This window comes from Muntiacus reevesi, chromosome 17, assembly GCF_963930625.1.
Source record: "Muntiacus reevesi chromosome 17, mMunRee1.1, whole genome shotgun sequence".
NCBI classification, from domain to species: domain Eukaryota; kingdom Metazoa; phylum Chordata; class Mammalia; order Artiodactyla; family Cervidae; genus Muntiacus; species Muntiacus reevesi.
This window is the reverse complement of record NC_089265.1, coordinates 33,398,766-33,418,190: the sequence shown is the minus strand read 5'-3', so window position 1 is coordinate 33,418,190 and position 19,425 is coordinate 33,398,766.

Sequence of the window (19,425 nt, the reverse complement as noted above, 5' to 3'; positions counted from 1 at the left end):
GTATGCCTAGGTAAAATCGTCTCCCATTTCATCACTGAAAGTACATTCTAAAGTAATAGGGAGCAGTTTCACTCATTGATTTGCTTTCAAATCTTAAGGGGAAATTATGATATCCACACACTATTTCCAGCAGACTGTAGAATCCTAATGGGAGTAATTAATGCTAAGGGCAAATATTCAAACATGTAATTCGGGAAAAAAATAAAGAAAAGAAGGTATCAATCAATCTTATCACTGGGTGGTGGTGGTGGGGATATAAATGATGCCAAATGAATGGCATAACTGCCATATTCACCTTTCAAATATTGCTGTGGCACTACAGAGACTTGTCCAAAAGCAACTGATTTCATTTGTCTCATCCTGGTTTCTTTTGGGCCTTGGACAAATGGGCCAAGACTTATTTTCAAGGCTGACCTCATCTTTTCTGGCTGTTGAGGAGACTTTGCGTGTCAGCTGATGAGGGCATATGAGAAATGAACCAGATAAATTGCTTGATTAGAATCTCCATGAACCAGAACTGATGAGAGGGACACACATTTACTTGTGAGTTAAGAAACAAATGCATCTTTCTGGGACCGAATGCTGGCACATATATTTATGTCCTCCCCACGGTGTGCCATTCACTAATTGTAAACCCCGGGTTATTTCGTATTGCAGAATTTTTCCATCAGTATGCAGCAGTAGAATATTGACCATGCTTTTCTCGCAAGTCACATGTTAGTCTACAAGTGGCATTCTGATTAGGGGAACCTGACTCTCCTCCTGCACTTTTAAGAATTGTGAAGATGAGAACCAAACCTGCAACTCAGTCAGTTTTGAAGTCACCTTCTAATGGCCACAGTAAACTAACAACTAAATATAAATTTTCTCTAATTGATAGATGGAATGAACAAAAACAGACATATTTAACAGTTTTTTTGTTTTAATTAAAGATAGAATTCTATTTAGCCAGAATGAAATAAGTTTATGTTCTTGGACTATACACAGCATCATAGGTCTGTGTGTGAGTGAATGCATGCTAACATGAGTGTGTACATGTCTTTACATGTGTGGATGTATGTTTTGAGGTTGATAAAGTGAGAAATAACATCATTTTCTTCTCAAGTGTTACAAAGCTGAGAAATAAAATTATATATAAAAATTATCAAATTTTTAAAGTGTGAGATCTTAGTTTCTCAAAATGCCATGAGGCAGAAAAATTGGTATCAATTAATTTTGGCAGATTAAAGTGATCTATTTTATTTATTAACAATAAACAGTGGTATTAGATGCAAATTTAAAGATTTATATTCTGTACATATTAACAAAAGTGTCTAGATCTCCACAAAACTCTTCTTTATAATAAGGAACCCATTTGTTAAATAGGTATCAGAGTTTAAAAAATCAGGATTCATTTACTATAGTTATAGCTTCCCCAAACTAAAACCCAATAAAATTAGGGATAAAAAAGATAAAAATCTATCTCCTCAGACCATACACTCTCATGGAATTTTAAGGGGCCAACAACTATTAGAACACAAATTCTTATGTGATTTAAGTTGCTGACTATTGAGGCAGATAATATTATGTTCAGCAAATATTCAGTGCTTGCACTTCCATCCTTCCCACACTACCCTGATGCACTGATACTGAATTTAGGGCATCATTTTCTTTGGTCAATGGAATATATGTAGACATGCCATAACTACATCAGAGTAGAATCTTCCCTGGTGGCTCAGATGGTAAAGAATCTGTCTGCAATGTGGGAGCACCATGCTTAATCTCTGGGTCAGGAAGATCACCTGGAGAAGAAAATGGCAACCCACTCCAGCATTCTTACCTGGAAAAATCCACGGATGGAGGAACCTGGCAGGCTACAGTCCATGGGGTCTCAAAGAGTCGGACATGACTGAACGACTAACACTTTCACTTTCAGAATCTTAGGCAGCTTGATTTTACTGCTTGCACTCTTGTCATCAACCATAAGAACAACATAATTGTGGGAGTTGCTGCTACTTCAGATCATCAGAAAGATCCAAGTATGATCTTGAACTTGGAACATATCTGTCACAATAGGTCACTGACTTGTCAATAATAACTGATACTTTATTGTAATAATCTGAGATTGCTTAGAATTTTTGCTACTGTCTGTCTGCTTAGGTTGCCATAATAGAATACTAGAGAGTGGGTGGCTTAAACAGCATAAATTTACTTTCTCACATTTCTGGAGACTGGAAAATGCAAAATCAAGTTTCCAGCAGGGTTTGTATCCTAGTGAGATAGGCTTGCAGATGATCATCTTCTCATTGCATTCTTAAACGATGAGACAGAGCAAGTAAGCTCTTGGTATTTCTTTATATAAGAATAATTATCCTATTGGATTGGAACTCTCTCCATATGACTTCATTTAACCTTAATTACCTCTGTAAAGGCCTCACCTCCAAAAGTAGTCACATTGCAGTTGCGAATCAACATATGAATTTTACAGGGACTGAATCATTCAAACCACAACAGTTGCACAATATCATTATAGCATGAAAGTGAAAGTGAAGTCGCTTAGTCATGTCCAACTATTTGTGACACCATGGACTGTAGCCCGCCAGGCTCCTCTTTGTGACCAGGCTGCTCCATCTGTGGAATTTTCCAGGCAAGAGTACTGGAGTGGGTTGCCATTTCCTTTTCCAGGGGATCTTTCTGACCCAGGGACCGAACCTGCGTCTCCCGCATTGCAGACAGACGCTTTACCGTCTAAGCCACCAGGGAAGCCCCTCATTACAGCATGACAGGAATCACATGTCAAAAGCTTGTCCTAGGTCTTTGCATCAGTTTTCTTCTAAAACAGCAAAATATAAACCAGAAAAATAAAAGGAGCATGTATTCTTAGGTGGACAATCAAAACAACAAAATCATTCTGGTTTATGTGGCCAGGTCTAGTTTTATACCACTTTTTATATTTTATACTCACATAAACAATTTTTACCATTAGAAAATATTTTCTATTAGGTAAAATTGTTAAATTCACTACATTTAGATATACCTATATTTTACTACTGAAAAAAACAGACTGATCTCATTTTTCTCTTGCATACGTGTATGTGTGCACATTTACAACACGAGATTGCACAGATTTTTTTAAACAAGACTTCCCTGTTGAGTACAGTCTGGTGAATGCAGAAATGCAACTGGGTGATATTCAAAATCAAATAATAGGATCAAGAAATGCAAAATAATATCAGTTTATTATGTTGTCTGAAATGATTACTGTTTTATTATAGATTTCTACTCTAAGACACACTAAGGAGTGTGTTTCTCTTTTGATTTCAGGGGTTGAGTAATACACTGGCTTCTTTATTTTCACACGTACAAATCTAGTAACTAGGGTGCTATTTTTTTTTTTAAATTAAAATTGTGTGTTCCCATTACATTGTCCTCTTTATGCTAGAACTAGATCTCAATATGATGAATCATCTAAATCATGCAGATGTCTTCTAAGTAGGCACAGACATTCTAAAATACAAGAATTTAAGGGACACTTCTACTGTTGAGGGAAGGGCAGGTAAAGGCAGAAGGCCCACTGGAAGATAATGCTCTCAGAAATAATTTTGTGGTTCACCATATGTTGGTAGCTAAAATCATGAGATTGACACATTTGACTAAACAATCAGCCTGGTTAGAAGAGCTGCTCGGCGGAGGACCGCAGTATGACTGTGCATTTCTAGCCTGACACTCTAAGCTAAGACAGAGCTTTCAGGTCTATTTGTCCTGAGAAGAAACCATCCTTTGTTTCATCTGTGGTGCTGTATGGACTAATAGAGACTCTGGATCCATGGATAATCTCGACAGGCATCAAAAGCCTGTTGTGGGGGACTTTCCTGTTGGTTCAGTGGTAAAAAGTCTGCCTTGCAAAGCAGGGAATGTGGGTTCAACGCATGATGTGAGAGTTAAGATCCCATATGCCTCAGAGCAACGAAGCCCGGGTGCCAAAACCAAGACCTGATGTAGCCAAGTACCTAGATAACTAGCTAAATACATAATTTTTAAAAAAAGATTAATTTAAAAAAAAAAAGCCTGTTGCAAGAGCAAGAGGATAGCCTGCAGTCTTGGTGACAACTCTTGCACATAGTTTGAAAACCACTAATTTATCAGAACAAGTATTACCTGAACTGATTCATTCAGAACCCTCTAAAATACAGACGCTTCCTTTCAGCACAGAAACACAGAAGCTCAGTTCCAACCCTTGCCTTTGTCTTTGCTCCTGCTTTTTGCTTCCTTGAGTAGAGGCTTCAGGATGAGCTTCTACCTCATACCTTGTAACTTGACAATTCTTACTTTCTGAAACTCTAAAATAGTTTTCTTACAAATTAATGAAGAGTATTCTTGCAGCCTTCAACTTCTGTTTCTGAACTGGGCAAAATTTATCTACAGTTTTTATTTATTTACTTGTAAAATAGATATCCCCTTTACTTGAGGCACTGTGAGAATCAAATACCTCACTTTGAAACGGTATTCAAAAAATTGCTCTGAGAAAAGCTATCTTTCTTTCAGATATGTGTATGTGTTAAAGTAGTTTGAATAAACTATTATGACTATATATTCAAGCTCCTAGACTAGTTCCAAATTAAACAAGAAAAATACCTCCAGTTCATTTCACAATGCAGGAAAAGTTATTTTCTTATTTTTCTTGTCAAAATTCCATTTTCTACCTTATAAGATATTTGTATGTATCTTCACATATTTAGGGCTTCCCTCATAGGTCAGTTGGTAAAGAATCTGCCTGCAATGCAGGAGACCCGGGTTTGATTCCTGGGTTGGGAAGATCTGCTGGAAAAGGGATAGGCTGCCCACTCCAGTATTCTTGGGCTTCCCTTGTGGCTCAGCTGGTAAAGAATCAGCCTGCTATGCAGGAGACCTGGGTTTGATCCCTGGGTAGGAAAAAGTTACCCACTATAGTATTCTGGCCTGGAGAACCCATGGACTGTATAGTCCATGGGGTCACAAAGAGTTGGACATGACTGAGCAACTTTCACTTTTCACAATTTTATGGTAAAGACCTCAGAATGCTTTTAAAGTCAGTAAATTTATTTCTACAACAAATAAAACACTTTTATATAAGAAGGAATTAAGTAAGAAGCACCCAGAACTTAGAAATAAATCAAGCTTTGGAAAAATGGATATAACCAATACATAATTGCTTAGAGTAAGTTGTCTATAGCAGGAAACAAGAGATATCAGTAAATGTGTGGCAGAAGAGATTTGGGGGTATCCATTTTAATGATTCCCAGAGGCTAGATATATTTTTGCTCACATCGAATTCATAGCAGGTATTCTTTTACTTGGATTGTTTCCATCTTATGACAGTATCTTGTTAAGAATCTTAGAGTCTTCAACAAGTGGACAGATCAGGAAGGAAATCAAAGAGAAAACACACCTGATTCTTAATCATTTCACCTAGGAAATGTCATTCATCACTACCTATCATTTTCCATTGGTGCAAGTAAGTAATATGGCTTCATCTAGAGGTAAGGGAGTTGGAAAATATATATTCCCTGAATGCAGCTGCTTCTCAGGAACAACTCTACACTCCCTGCCACATGTTGGTTAGCTGAAGCCTCTTTGCATATTTTTTGATTTTCAGATGAGGCTAAGTAGCAAAGCTATTTATCTGTTAACCTCTTCTCTATAAGAACATAAAGAGTGGTCGTAAGCTGCAATTGGAGAGCCAATCCTTCCTTTTCATACATAGAACACTTTTCCTTCTATTTATATTTAATTTGCTAACATGATCAAGAGATGAAGAGAAAATACTGTGTGCCTCTTATTTGGGCTCCAAGCCAGGTGGCTTAGTGGTAGAGATTTAATTTTTAAATTTAATTTTAATTAAAAGGAGAAGCAAGAGAGGTAACCAAATTAAAGAAATGGAAATTAAAAAATAAGATCAAATCCTGGGGGAGCACACACAAAGATTCATGAAGACTTCTGAATGAGAATATCAGCATTTCACATTATTCCCCTCACGTCTACTGGTGATAAAGACACAGCTGTACACTGACATCAGTGGCAAAATTATAGGTACATTTAAAATATGTTTAAGATAAAATATATCTGTACTTGTGTATCATACTACACTTTTATTTCTAAATGGCAAACTAGGTGTTGGAACATGTAATGGTAACATTACTGCATAAGCTATACACACACATATAGCATAATTAGCCAAAATGTTCAATTTTCATGAAATGGGATTCAGCTTATTAATTTACAGTAGAGTCTTAAAAGGCATTCATATTGAGATTCTTGGTCTTGAATCCTAAAAGAGCCACAGAATAACATAACTCTGCATTGGCAAAGAAGGAAATATGAGGACCTGCCTTTCCATTCTTGCCAATATCTGAGCATCCAACGACCTATTTGCCTTAGTCATTTTACACAGAAAGTTATATAATAGAAAATAATTTACACTGACATTTTTTCACTATACATACACCAAGGCTTTTTAGCTCTGCTAAGGAATGTCACACAAAAGGTTAGACTGGTAACTATATACACCCTTGATTGCTAATCTTACCCAGGCTCTCTAGAGTATCTGTGAATCCTATTAGCTTTCCATTATACAATGTAATTCGCATTCCCCACAGATACTATGTCAAACCTTCCCAACTCTCCTCAAATCTTCAGCTCATCCATCTGCTCCCTCAAACCCAGAAGATTACTTAAAACCACTGGAGGAAACTCTTGGACTTCTCACTATACAGGATACCACCTACATCCATCTTTCCCTTCTTCCTGTTGAGTTGAGGAAGAATTGACTTTCCATCTGTATAATTGTTATACCATCTATCTTTACCCTGAAACTCTTCCTCTCTGGATTCCCTAGTAATATAGTAAATTCTCTATTCTCCATCTGCTTACATCTTGAATTTTTCATTTACTTCTGGATGAGTCACAACAGAATTTCATCCTGTATGGGTTTTAGCACTAAAACAAGAGAAAAACTAAATAAACTTTCCTCAATCTAAATTTCCTCTGCAAATCCTATTCTCTCTTGTCTCCCCTTCACAGTCAAAAATTCTTTACAGTGCTATATCTATATTTTCTGTATGAGTTTCCTAAACTCATCCAATGTTATTTCTTCTTGCAGCATATCATGGACCATGCTCTCACACATGTTCTCAATGCTTAAATATGGAGAATTTTCAGCTATTTTGTTTGACTTTTTAGAAGCATTTGATACCATTGGAATCTTTTCTTCATGAACTTCTATCTCCTTGCCTCTTAAGGTAAAATCTTGGCCTCTCTCTGGCCTTTCATTCTCCTTTAAAGGTTCTGCTTGCACTTTAAATATTGGTGACCATCAAGACTCAGTTCCAGACTTTTCTTCTGTCTCACTGTGAAGAGTTTTTTAAGCTAAACTAGGAATCCCTTGATAAATCATCTATTCCCAAAGCTTCAAGAAAGATTTGTAAAATGATGATTGCCAAATATACTTACCAAACTTCTTTTCTAGGCTATATATATATATATATATATACATATATATCTCCAACTGCTTACTAAATATTTCCATGTGTATATTTCATAGAAACACCTTCAGTCTAACATGTTGAGAAATGTACTCATGATCTCCTTATTCATCTTTCACATTTAATTTTCCTCTTGCATTCTGTCTCCCTGAAATTCTGCCACCTGCAACCTAAGACAACTTTCACTTCTAGTAAACTACCAAGTCATTTAGATTCTGTTGTAAAATTGTTTTCTGGATTCTTCTTTCTATTCTCTAGCAACCAACAATATCCAAGCATAAACCATCTCCCTTCTGAATGATTGCCACCTCTTTTTCTTTTCTTTTTTTAAATTATTGGGGTATAGTTGATTTACAACACACACACACACACACACACACACACACATACACACACACACATACACACATACATCCATTCTTTTTTAGATTCTTTTCCCATTCAGGCCATTACAGAGTAATGAGTTCCCCATGCAATACAGTAAGTCCTTACTAGTTATCTACTTTATATACAGTACTGTATATACATCAATCCAATCTTCCAATTTATCTCTCCCCTCATTTCCCCCTGGTACTCATAAGTTTATTTCCTACATTTGTAACTTTCACAGAATTAGGACAAAAAAATTCATAATTTGTATGGAAACACAAAAGACCATCAATAGTCAAAGCAAATCTGAGGGGAAAAAAAGTGGAACTGGAGGAAGCAAGCTTCTTGGCTTCAGACTATACTAAAAAGGTACAGAAATCAAAACAGTATGGCACTGACAAAAAACTAGAAATATAGATCAATGGAACAGGATAGAAAGTTCAGAGATAAACACATACACTGTGGTCACTCAATCTATCCCACTTCTTCATAATTGACCTTCCTTTCTTCAACATCTTTCTCCTCTATCCCACTCCCTACAGAGCATTAGGTATTATGACATTCCCCTGCTTAAAATCCTTCAGAACCTTCCCATTGCCCTTATGATTAAGTTCAAGTTTTGAAACAGATAATAATGATTAGACTCTTCATGATCTCATCTTAGTACACTCAGTAGCCTCATCACTCAATCTCCTCCTAAATGTTGTTGTCCAGACATATTGAACTTCTTCCAGTTTTTTGAGATATACTGATAACTTACTCTTGCCTGCCTCTAAGCGTTCACATATTATTTCCTTTCTTTTGGAATATTCTTCATTACTGCTCTTTCCTAGCTGATTTTATTCATCCTTTTAGTCTCAGTTTACATATCACTTTCTGAAGTAGCCCTTCTTGGATTCTTGAATTAGTTAAATAAATCCTACTGAAATATGACTTCAACATTTATGTATTTTTCCTATCATATTTTCATGTTTTATAACTATTGCCTGTTATATTGGTTTCCTGTTGATGCTGTAATAATTTACCACAAAATTTGTGGGCTAAAACAGCTCATATTTATTATTATTACAGTTTTGGAAGTCAGAAGTCTAAAATGAGTCAGCAGTTCTGTGTTCCTTCTGGAGGGTCTGAGAAAGAATTAATTTCCTTACTTTTTCTTTCTTCTCCAGGCTGCCTACATTCCTTGGTTCAGCCCCCCTCCTCTATTTTCAAAACCAGCTAGAAAACATCTTCAAATTTCTCTCAGTCCTCTGTTTCTGTTACCACATCTTATCTGACTCTCTCTTACTTCCCTCTTTTCCTTTAAGGATCCTGATAATTAAACCAGGTTCACCTGGGTAACACACAATAACTTCTCCATCTCAATATCCTTAACTTAATCACATCTGCAAAATCCCCTCTGCCACACAAGCTAATGTTTTATAGGTTCTAGGGATTAGGATGCAGACATCTTGAAAGGGGTGGGCGTACTCTTCCTCGCACATTTGTTTAGATGTCCATTTTTCCTATTAGATTTATGAAATGCACTTTATTCCTCCCTTTATTTCCAGTGCTTATTATGGTGCCTGGACCATAAGAAGTGTTCAGGACTTATTTATCATAAAGAAATACAGGGTCCTAAATGTGATTCCAATCCACTGAAACAGATATAATAAATGACTATAACATTGAATAGGTATAAATTATGAAGTATAATCTTAAAATAGCCAAATGTATTAACAAAATAGTTTTTTTTTCATACTCATTGACCTTTTACATTTTTCATAGGGGTCAGTTCTGATTCTGTCCCCAGATGAAAATTCAGGCAGACATAAATGCTTTTCTGTCCACTTTCAGGCATTAAAACAACTTATAGAGACGCTAAATCACAAGACACCATTTCTATTCAGTAATTAAAAAGCCTCATCTCATGAATGTGTCAAAATTCTGGGTTTACTTTTATGTTGAATCACTTCTGTTCCTCTCACCCATCTTATGTACCGAGGTTTCTAACTCTTGAAGTTGGGATAGAGGAAAAGGAACATAGAGCAAAACAAAGTCATTGCTTGGCTGAATCTATGGAGGTGAGGCAATTTCAGTACTCTGAACCTTCGAAGATGTCTAAAATTGACTTTCTTGTGTTCATTTGTGTAATATGGGGGAGTTCACCTCCTACTCCTGCCCCAAAGCGTTCTCTTGGACAGTTCCCAGGCACTTGGAATTCAGGCCCTTCTTTCTGTCCAAGGACCTTCACCCCTCAAGCTGAACTACTTGGGAAGGTTTAGACTACTCTGCTGCAGCTTCCTTGCCTGTGTATTTCCAAAGTGGTCATGAGGAAATGCTCACAAACCCATTGCCCCTACAAACTCTGAAGTTGCCATTAACATTTTCAAATTCCTCTCTGCTCCAAGAGACTACCTTAACCAGCTCCTCTTTCATAGACTCCTTATGCCCGGCTCAGACACTTGTCCACTACATCTTCCTGATTGAAGGGTTACATATCACGCTTCCTAACTGGCCTTTCTAGAGGCCCTTTAATGTGTGCGTGCTTGTGTGTCTGTATGTGTGCACTAGGGGAAGAAGACATTTAGGAAACACCTTCTACAAAATACCTCTGCAAAAAATCTACCTATGGATGTAGAAGATGTAGGAGTCATTCAGCTGGATCACAGACACCTGCCTCTGAAAACTTCCATAACAGCCCAGAATCTCACTCTTGAATATATGCACCAGCTGAGTTAAATACTAAGTACCAGCTATGTGCCAATGTACTAAGTTTTGAGAATACTTTCAACTCAGTGAGAAAGGCATTGTTACCATCTTCATTCTAAGGATGAAGAAATCAAGACAGAGATTAAGGAACATGCTAAAGGTTACATTGTTTATAAATAGTGGACCTGAAATTCAAAACCAAGGAGTCCAAATCCAGAACACAAGTCTCCTCATCATCAGAATATTCATTACACTTTAAAAAAATTTAAATCCCATCTTCCCTGTCAGGTTCTAATTCCTTTCTTATATTCTTCACTAATCCCATAATAATGCTCAGTCATGTTTTAACATTGATGTGGTTCTCAGCTTTTTAAATATAATGCAAGATAGTATATTTCTTCTTACGCCATGCAGGGAGAGTCACCTTTCCATTTGATAACAATGACAAACAAAAGAAGCAAAGTGAAGCAGACTTAAGAAGAATGAAGATCCCCAATCATAAAATGCCATTGCCAAAATATCCAATTAAAAATAAAGAGAACAATCTATTATTTTTGTTTGCAAAAGACTAAATATTAAATTTTATGCTGAATTTTACACTTACTTCACAGATGTTCGTGGGCTGTAACCAGCTGCTGCATGAAACATGCTGTTTTAATCAGCGCAGGGATATAATGGACACTTTCCACTATCAAACTCCTTACTGAGCTTTGGCTCCCGTTCTGGGGTCAGAGAAAGCTACCATTCCTTGGAGTAGGCTTTTACCTTAAAATCAGATAACTGACTCTATCTTTGCTTCAGTTTCTACAAGAAAACTGGGCAAACCACAGTCCATAGGTTAACTCTGGCCTATTGTTTCTTTTTGTAAATAGTTTTATTGTTGCAAAGTCATGTCTAGTCATTCTTATATGATTATTTTCATATAAAATAGCAGAGTTTACCAGGTGCTACAGAGTCTTGCTGTAGAGTGTGTATGGCCCACAAGGTCTTAAAATATTTATGATGTGGCTCTTTAAAAATGAAAGAGGTGACTAAAAAAAAAAAAAAAAAAAAAAAAAAACCGAAAGAGGTGACTAAGCGTTGTTCTAGAAAGCTTAGCAATCTAAGAACGATTGTTGTTGTTTAGTCACTAAGAGATGTCCAACTTCTTGCAACCCCATGGACTGTAACCCATAAGGCTCCTCTGTCCATGGGATTTTCTAAGCAAGAATACTGGAGAGAGTTGCCATTTCCTTCTCCAGTGGATTTTCCAGACCCAGGGATCAGACCTGCCTCTCATACATCTTTTGCATTGGCAGGCGATTCTTTACCAATGAGCCACCATGGAACCGCTAATCCAGTGTAGGCAAGTAGAATGAAAATTAATGCTTTCCTGTGTCTCTTCACAATAAAAAGTGATATATGAAATTGGACATGTGCTCCATTTCATGAAGTGTCATTTATTTAGAATATATGCTTCTTTTAGTATTATGGAAACAATCATTGGATGCTATAAATTATATATAAATATGCACATATGATTTATATAAATTATATATATTCATACAAATGGAAATCAATATGGACAAAATTACATTGACTTTCTTTCTAATTGAATGCTCCCACTTTGTCTAATATGTTATTCACTTAGCAAACCTTAGAGGCCCTCATTTTTTCTTTAATATTCTCATCTAAAACTTTTAATATTTCTGAAAACTTACTAATTTATAAGATTTAAAAATAAACTACAGATAATATATTAAAAGCTCACATTAAAAAGAATTCTATCTTGATTTTTAGCCAACTCTATATCATATGCTCTCTGACTCTACACTATGAGGGCTCCTAAATTTTTTCAGTGACCTTTTGGTTATTAATATATGGCAAGTATTTGGAAAGAAAATATAAATTACAGGGCTATACCCCTGCAATTACCTTTCTTCAGTTTGTTGTAATAAAATTAGGAGCTTAAAGAGGGATGATTCTAATCTGAGTTTTCTAATTTAAAACAATGAACTTGATTAACTGGTGATAATTTTGCAATATATATAAATGTAAAACCATTATATTGTACACCTGAAACTAATATATGTCAATTATAATTTTATTTAAAAGTGGAGAATCTAAATAAAAAAAAAAAGTGGAGCATCTGTCTATATGGATTTTGATAGGTTGCTGGTCAAATCCTACCCCTCAGATGCATGGTAATACAAAATGCATAGCTATGTATTTCCTCCTTCCTGTTTTCTGTCAGATTTAATGGAAATTCTTCTGTATTTTGTTTCAAACTTGAAAAACAAAAATTACCACATTTAAATGTCCCTGGGCTATCTATTGAGATTTCGCATTTAGACACATTCAAAAAATTTATCTAGTCAGAGCTTAGGAATGCCCAATCCAAAGAAAACTGATACACCAACAAAGGCTCAAACTTCCTGGTTAGCTTAATGACATATCATTATAAATATTTAGTCAATGGCGTTAGAGAAACCCTTGTCTTATTAACAAGATCTGTACAACTTGATGGTTTTGCCAGAAAGTACTGGGGGGAGTTGGTATTTGTTGTCATTTTGCAAGCATCACAGATCCTGTGTGTTTTTACATTTTTATTTATTCATTTTTTGTGGGTTTAAAATAGAGTGAACCATAGAGGTTTTCTGAAACTTATTTTAAAATTTTGAAATTTAAAAGGTGGTTACTTATCCAAACATATGCCATTTTTTGATTATATAAGATTGGATCAAGGAATGCTCGAAGATTAGAAAACTAATTTTAAGTCTTTTTTTTAGATGTCTGAGAATAGTCTAATGTTGAACTGAATTATTTTTCTGAAATCCATACCTAAAAGGCTCATTAAAATTCTTGTTCAAAATCACTGTAATGAATATGATTCTTTGTCCTTCCAATTCTTACATTAAACTTCACTCCAGTATCACTAAATAAGGGAAAAAAATAACAAAATAGAGTGGGCAGTTTGATTTTAGGGGAAAAAGTCTTTAAATGAGTCTTTGATTTGCCTGCTCTTGCTACCTCATTAATTCTAAATGGTGTCATTCAGTTGAGTCTAATAGCTGTGAGTGTTACTACCACGGTCAGTTCCAAATTATAGTATTGATTAATTGATTGTCTTCTTCCAGTTGTGAATTATATTAGTGCTGGCTCAGGCAGCTTGGCTTAGGGCCAAAATCTAATTTTCAATGGAAGGCAACAAGCAGCTTCATTGTTTCACTGTTGTGGTTAACTGGGTGCTGGGGAAACAAAAAGCTTTGGAAAGACAGTTGGACAAAAAATGATTGCCCTAAATATAATAAATATTCACTTACTGATGATCTCTCTCCAATCTAGAGAAACAGGCAGGAAGAGAGAAAGAAAAAAAAAAAAAAAATCATCATTTCTCAACCTCAGAGTTCCCAAACAGTCTTGAAACAATTGACTAGGGAATGAGAGTAAACGCTAGAAAGATGGTCCAGAATAATAATAAGCTAGCACTTGGATCTGTGGAATTAAGTCCATTCAGAAGAAGTATGGTGACTATGTACTTTCAAATCAAGTACAACTTAAACTGGATTAGTGACTTGGCTACATCACAGGTACAGCTCTCCAGGGAAGCATAATGAGCACCTGCCAGGCTGGGGCACCACCAGGGTGTTCTTAGAATAATATACACATTATTAACTTGAAAGACAAAGCAAGAGGCACTCATTTCGTGTTAACTTTCTGCTTTAACGAGAAACATAAAATGAATGGGTGTGTTTATCATTGATTCTTGTGAAATGGGAAAAGCTAAATGGGGCATTGAGAGGTTAATAACTTTCGCAGATCCATAACTTTGTGTTTGTTGCCAGATCAATTCCTTTTCTCTACAAAATCTGAAGGGAAAATTGGTGTGGGATGGAGTAACTCTGATTATAAAATTATTTTCACATTAAAGTGTATTTATAATCATTATTGGCCTTTCTTTTCAATATGAACACAATTATACTTGATTTCAGAGAGAATTAGAAAAAAGAATCTTTATTCCTCAAGTAAAGGGAATGATCATGACAAAAACTGAAGAAAATGATTCCTGGGGTCCCGAATCATAAAGCTTTAAAATCAATGTTTAGACAAGCATGATAAATGGAAATTTATAAGTAGAGAAACAACTGTGAATATATGGAAAGCATATATTAAAGTCAAATATGTTGATAGAAATTAGAATTCTGAGGAAGTGTTAGCTATTAGAAAAGGGAGAGAGACTGCAAGTAAATGTGTCAATGAGGAGAAAACTAATCTTCTGTAAGTGGTACTAAATTGAAGATTATTAATGATTGATTATACATATATGAAAAAACCCTCAATAGGAGCAATGATGTAAGAGCCTCTTGGCATAGATCCTATAAGTAAAGTACATGTAATAAATCTCCACAAAATATAAAAGGATATTTATATAAAATACTTTTTTACATATTTTATATAAAATATAAAAACTTTTCATGGTTGTCTCAATGATCTGTAGCAAAAATAGGGCTCGAGCTGGGAAAGCCATATATTTATTACTTAACAGTATTAGTATAGGCTACAACATTTAATAGGTGATAAGGATATTTTTCAGGGGGTGATAAAAACAAACAGTATGCATTTAGGGTGATCTATTAAGTAGTTAGTAACTTAGGTAACTCATACCATGTACGGAATTATAAATGTAGTGTATTAGCGACTTGAAACAATAAATGCATATTTTAGTGATCTTAACAATTTAGATGTTAACTTAAGAATAAAACTATATCTTAAGCTCCTTGAGGACAGGATTCAGATATAATTCATCCTGGCACCCAGCACCCAGGACAGAAACCCTAGCACAAAATGGGTGCTCCACAAATATTTTTTGAAAAAAAGAATGCATTAGAATACAGCCTTTAAAATAACTTCCTGCCCAAAGCAATAAATAGTTTGATAAGGATATACTACCCTTAAAGAAACACAGCAATAAAGTTATTAATAAGATATTAGCAAATTTCAAGTGTTTGGAACCGAAAGCAAATAAGTTCAGTGCATTTTCCCTCTCCCCAAAACCTTCTCCTCATTGAATAAATTAGCTTCACCCTGACTCAGACATCCCTGGTGGCTCAGAGGTTGAAGCGTCTGCCTGGAATGTGGAAGACCCGGGTTCAATCCCTGAGTTGAGAAGATCCCCTGGAGAAGGAAATGGCAACCCACTCCAGCACTCTTGCCTGGAGAATCCCATGGAGGGAGGAGCCTGGTAGGCTACAGTCCACCGTGTCGCAAAGAGTCGGACACGACTGAGCGACTTCACTCACTTTCACTTAGACTCAGACATCATTTTTTGTTTCTGAAAAAGAAGTTCCCCGCCTCTTTGGACTAGGTTAAGCAACCTTATCATGGTCTCCAGTTCTTCCCATATTTGGGGACTATTTGAACTCTCTTGAGATTGTTTTCTTGGCTGTCCATCCTAGATAGATTTTATCTGTCTTATCCCCCTTTGTGTTCCCTAGGCACTAGTAAAGAGTTTCACACGGACAACTACTTATTTTTTCCAGATAGTCATCCCTGGCCTTACTTTCCTATATCCCATATCAGGTTTGTTGGCAAATCCAAGTAGCTCTTTTAAAGCAATGCTGATCCAAATTTCAACAACCCCCCCAACTACCAAAAACCGAATTTGGTCCATCCTCTGCCTGCGTTATTGCAACAGCTCCTGTCCTAGTAAACCTGCCACTGATCCTGTCCCGATTAGTTAGTTTTCAACCCAGAAGCCAAACAAATCCTCTTTCAATATGACTAAACATGTCACCCTGCTATTCAAAACCTTTGGTGACAGAGCATCTCATGTAGAACAAAAGTCAATGTTCTCACTAGGAGCTACAAGGGTCCTCTTTTCCTATCACTTCAGCCGTGCTGGGCTACAGCTGAGCCCTGCTGTGGCTCAGGTCATGTAAGCTTCCCCCATGGCCTTTATACCTGCTATTACCCTGTCTTCCACCAATATCAATGTGAATATCTCTTCTACTTTCTTGAGAGTTTTACTCAGAAATAATCTCTCAGTCCAAAATTTCTAAAATTTTAGTATTCTCTTAACTTGATACTTTAATGTTCCCTCCCCACTTTACTTTCCCCATCAGGGCTGATGACTATTTTCCCTATCAAGTCTGATATTTGGCAGGTGGAATAAACTTCCCTTCTGAGTGGCTATATGTCTATTTGACAGCCAAGTACCCATTTGTGCTGGTTGTCAAATATTTTAAATCTCACCCCTGCTCGTCACTATCTAATATATTCTGTTTTTCTTTACCATCTGCCTCTCCCACTCTAATGTAAATTTTTTTTGTTCAACTCTGTATCACCAGCATCTGGAGCACCTGGTCTACTGTAAGCTACTGTAGCTGCTTACCCCAGTTTTAGCTTATGTATGTTTTTACTTTCAAAGATACTATAGAACACTGTTTCATATTTGCTTTCATGTTGTCCCTGCAAAAGATTGTAAATTCCTCCTTTGAGGGCAAGATCCACTTTTTTTTCATCTTTGTATCTCAACCATCTAGGGCACTGACTGGTTAATAAGTATTCAATGAATAGAAGAAGGAAGAAATGACTGTGTGCACAATTACTCTAAGATAAATTATTACAACTATGCCTTTATTATGTCTACCTACTTTTAATGAAGAGAAAATTATGTATACAAACTTAGATTGGTATAAATATAACTTTACAAAGTATATATTTCTAACATAAACATTTATCTGTCTCAAAGATTTTTAGGAGCACAATCCTTTTGATCAAGGAGAAAATATTATACAGATGTAATCTTCTTTTGACATTACTATGGTTTTAAATTATAGTAATATGAAAATCTCAAGTAAACTGTAGACAGCTGTTCAAACCAAAAATATTACACAGGAAATTTCATAATTCCATTTTGCAAATACAGGTGATTTCTGATCTTTTAAAATATGACTTAAAAAATATGGTTTTGCACAGGAAAATCTGGGATCAGATTCAGAAGTCTTTTTTTTTTTCCCTAAAGTTTGAAACCATTCCATGTGCTCAAGATTTGTTAAAAAATGAGATTTTTATATATAAAAAAATCTTTAGGTCTATGCCATTCACCACCAAAACAATTAACCCCTAAAATCTTTGTTAATAAATTATCTAAGTTCATACATAGCATATTTATCAAATATGCAAAAGATTATCTTAACAATTCTTAGAAACTTAGAACTTAAAAGAATACTTACTGCCCATTTTAAGGAACATACCTCTCCTTATATAACCCTGTTCTGATGCTTATTGTGCTGATGATAGGAAATATGTTTAATTCTGTCAATATTGACTTAAACATGATAAAGACAAACAATCCAATTTAAAAATAAGTATGGAAATCTTATATTTATAGCAAAGAAAGTGAAAGTGAAAGCCACTCAGTGGTGTCTGACTCTTTGCAACTCCATGCACTACACAGTCCAAGGAATTCTCCAGGCCAGAATAGTGGAGTGGGTAGCCTTTCTCTTCTCTAGGGGATCTTCCCAACTCAGGCATTGAATCCAAATCTCCTGCATTGTAGATAGATTCTTTGCTAGCTGAACCACAAGGGAAGCCCCTTATTTTTAGTCTATGTGAAAAATAGTTTTAGGTTTTAGTTGTCTCATGAACGCAACCAAAATCATGCAAAGGGCACAATTTATTAAAAAAACTAAAGTTACAATAGTCAGATCAAGAGATAATAGTGTTCCCACAAGCTTATGGTAGCCTCCAGGTACCATATGTCACATTATGTTCAATTCTGGGCATCAACATGAAACATTTTATTGATGCTGTGAGGAGGGGTCAAAGGATGAAATATATCTGAAACTTGTGTCATAAAAGGAATGGTTGAAGTAGGTATAGATATTTTGCATAGAAAACAGAAACATAAAGGAAGAAATAAAGGTGTGTATATTTTTGTATCAGTATGAAGATGACTTTTCTTACAATTAGAGCTCCTCAGTAATGAAAATGAGGTTTATGTATAGTTTTAATCATAGACTGGCTGACTATGTGTCATGGGGCAGTTTCCTATAGAGTAGGAGACTGAATATGTGACCTTCCCTTGTCTTAATGTCTCAACCTTTCTTTCCTATTTTTTTTCATCAAAGGATAATATTGTTTTCAATGCAGAGTAAAGAAAGAAAAAATACCTGAATCATAGATATTGTACCAAATATCTCTGGTACAATTTGGGGCAGCCTATTTTTCTTCTCCAGGCCTAAATTTATGTACAAAGCATGGACTAGAGTCTTGAAGGTGACTTTCAGTTCCAATATTATCTAACCATACAAATGTACACATTAAATCTGACTCAGTCTACTCATGATGAAGAATTGCTAACAATTAGAGAACTGGAAAGCATTGAGTCAACTCCCATACACACCATTAGAATATATATATATATATATAGTTCCTAAACTGTCTTGCTAGTAAATCCTTCTAAAAAGTCTTTCTTTGTAATACTACATGTATAATACGAAAGTATTGATTATTACCCCCGAATTAAAAAAAAAAGTAACACTCTCAAGTAGAAAAGCTCAGAAAACATCCTGCTGAGCTTTCTTCTTCTGCCCATACAGTATGCATACACAACTGACCTTCTTTTAATTTGATTAACTTGTTCTTTATCTGAGATTGTCAAGTTAACACTGCAATCAAAAATCTCTAATAGAGACCTGAATAGATAGCTGCTATGTGTAATGTCAGTTCAGCTCAGTTCAGTGGCTTGGTCATGTCCAACTCTTTGCGATCCCATGGAGTGCAGTACACCAGGCTTCCCTGTCCATCACCAACTCCCGTAGTTTGCTCAAACTCTTGTCCATTGAATCGGGGATGCCATCCAACCATCTCATCCTCTCTTGTC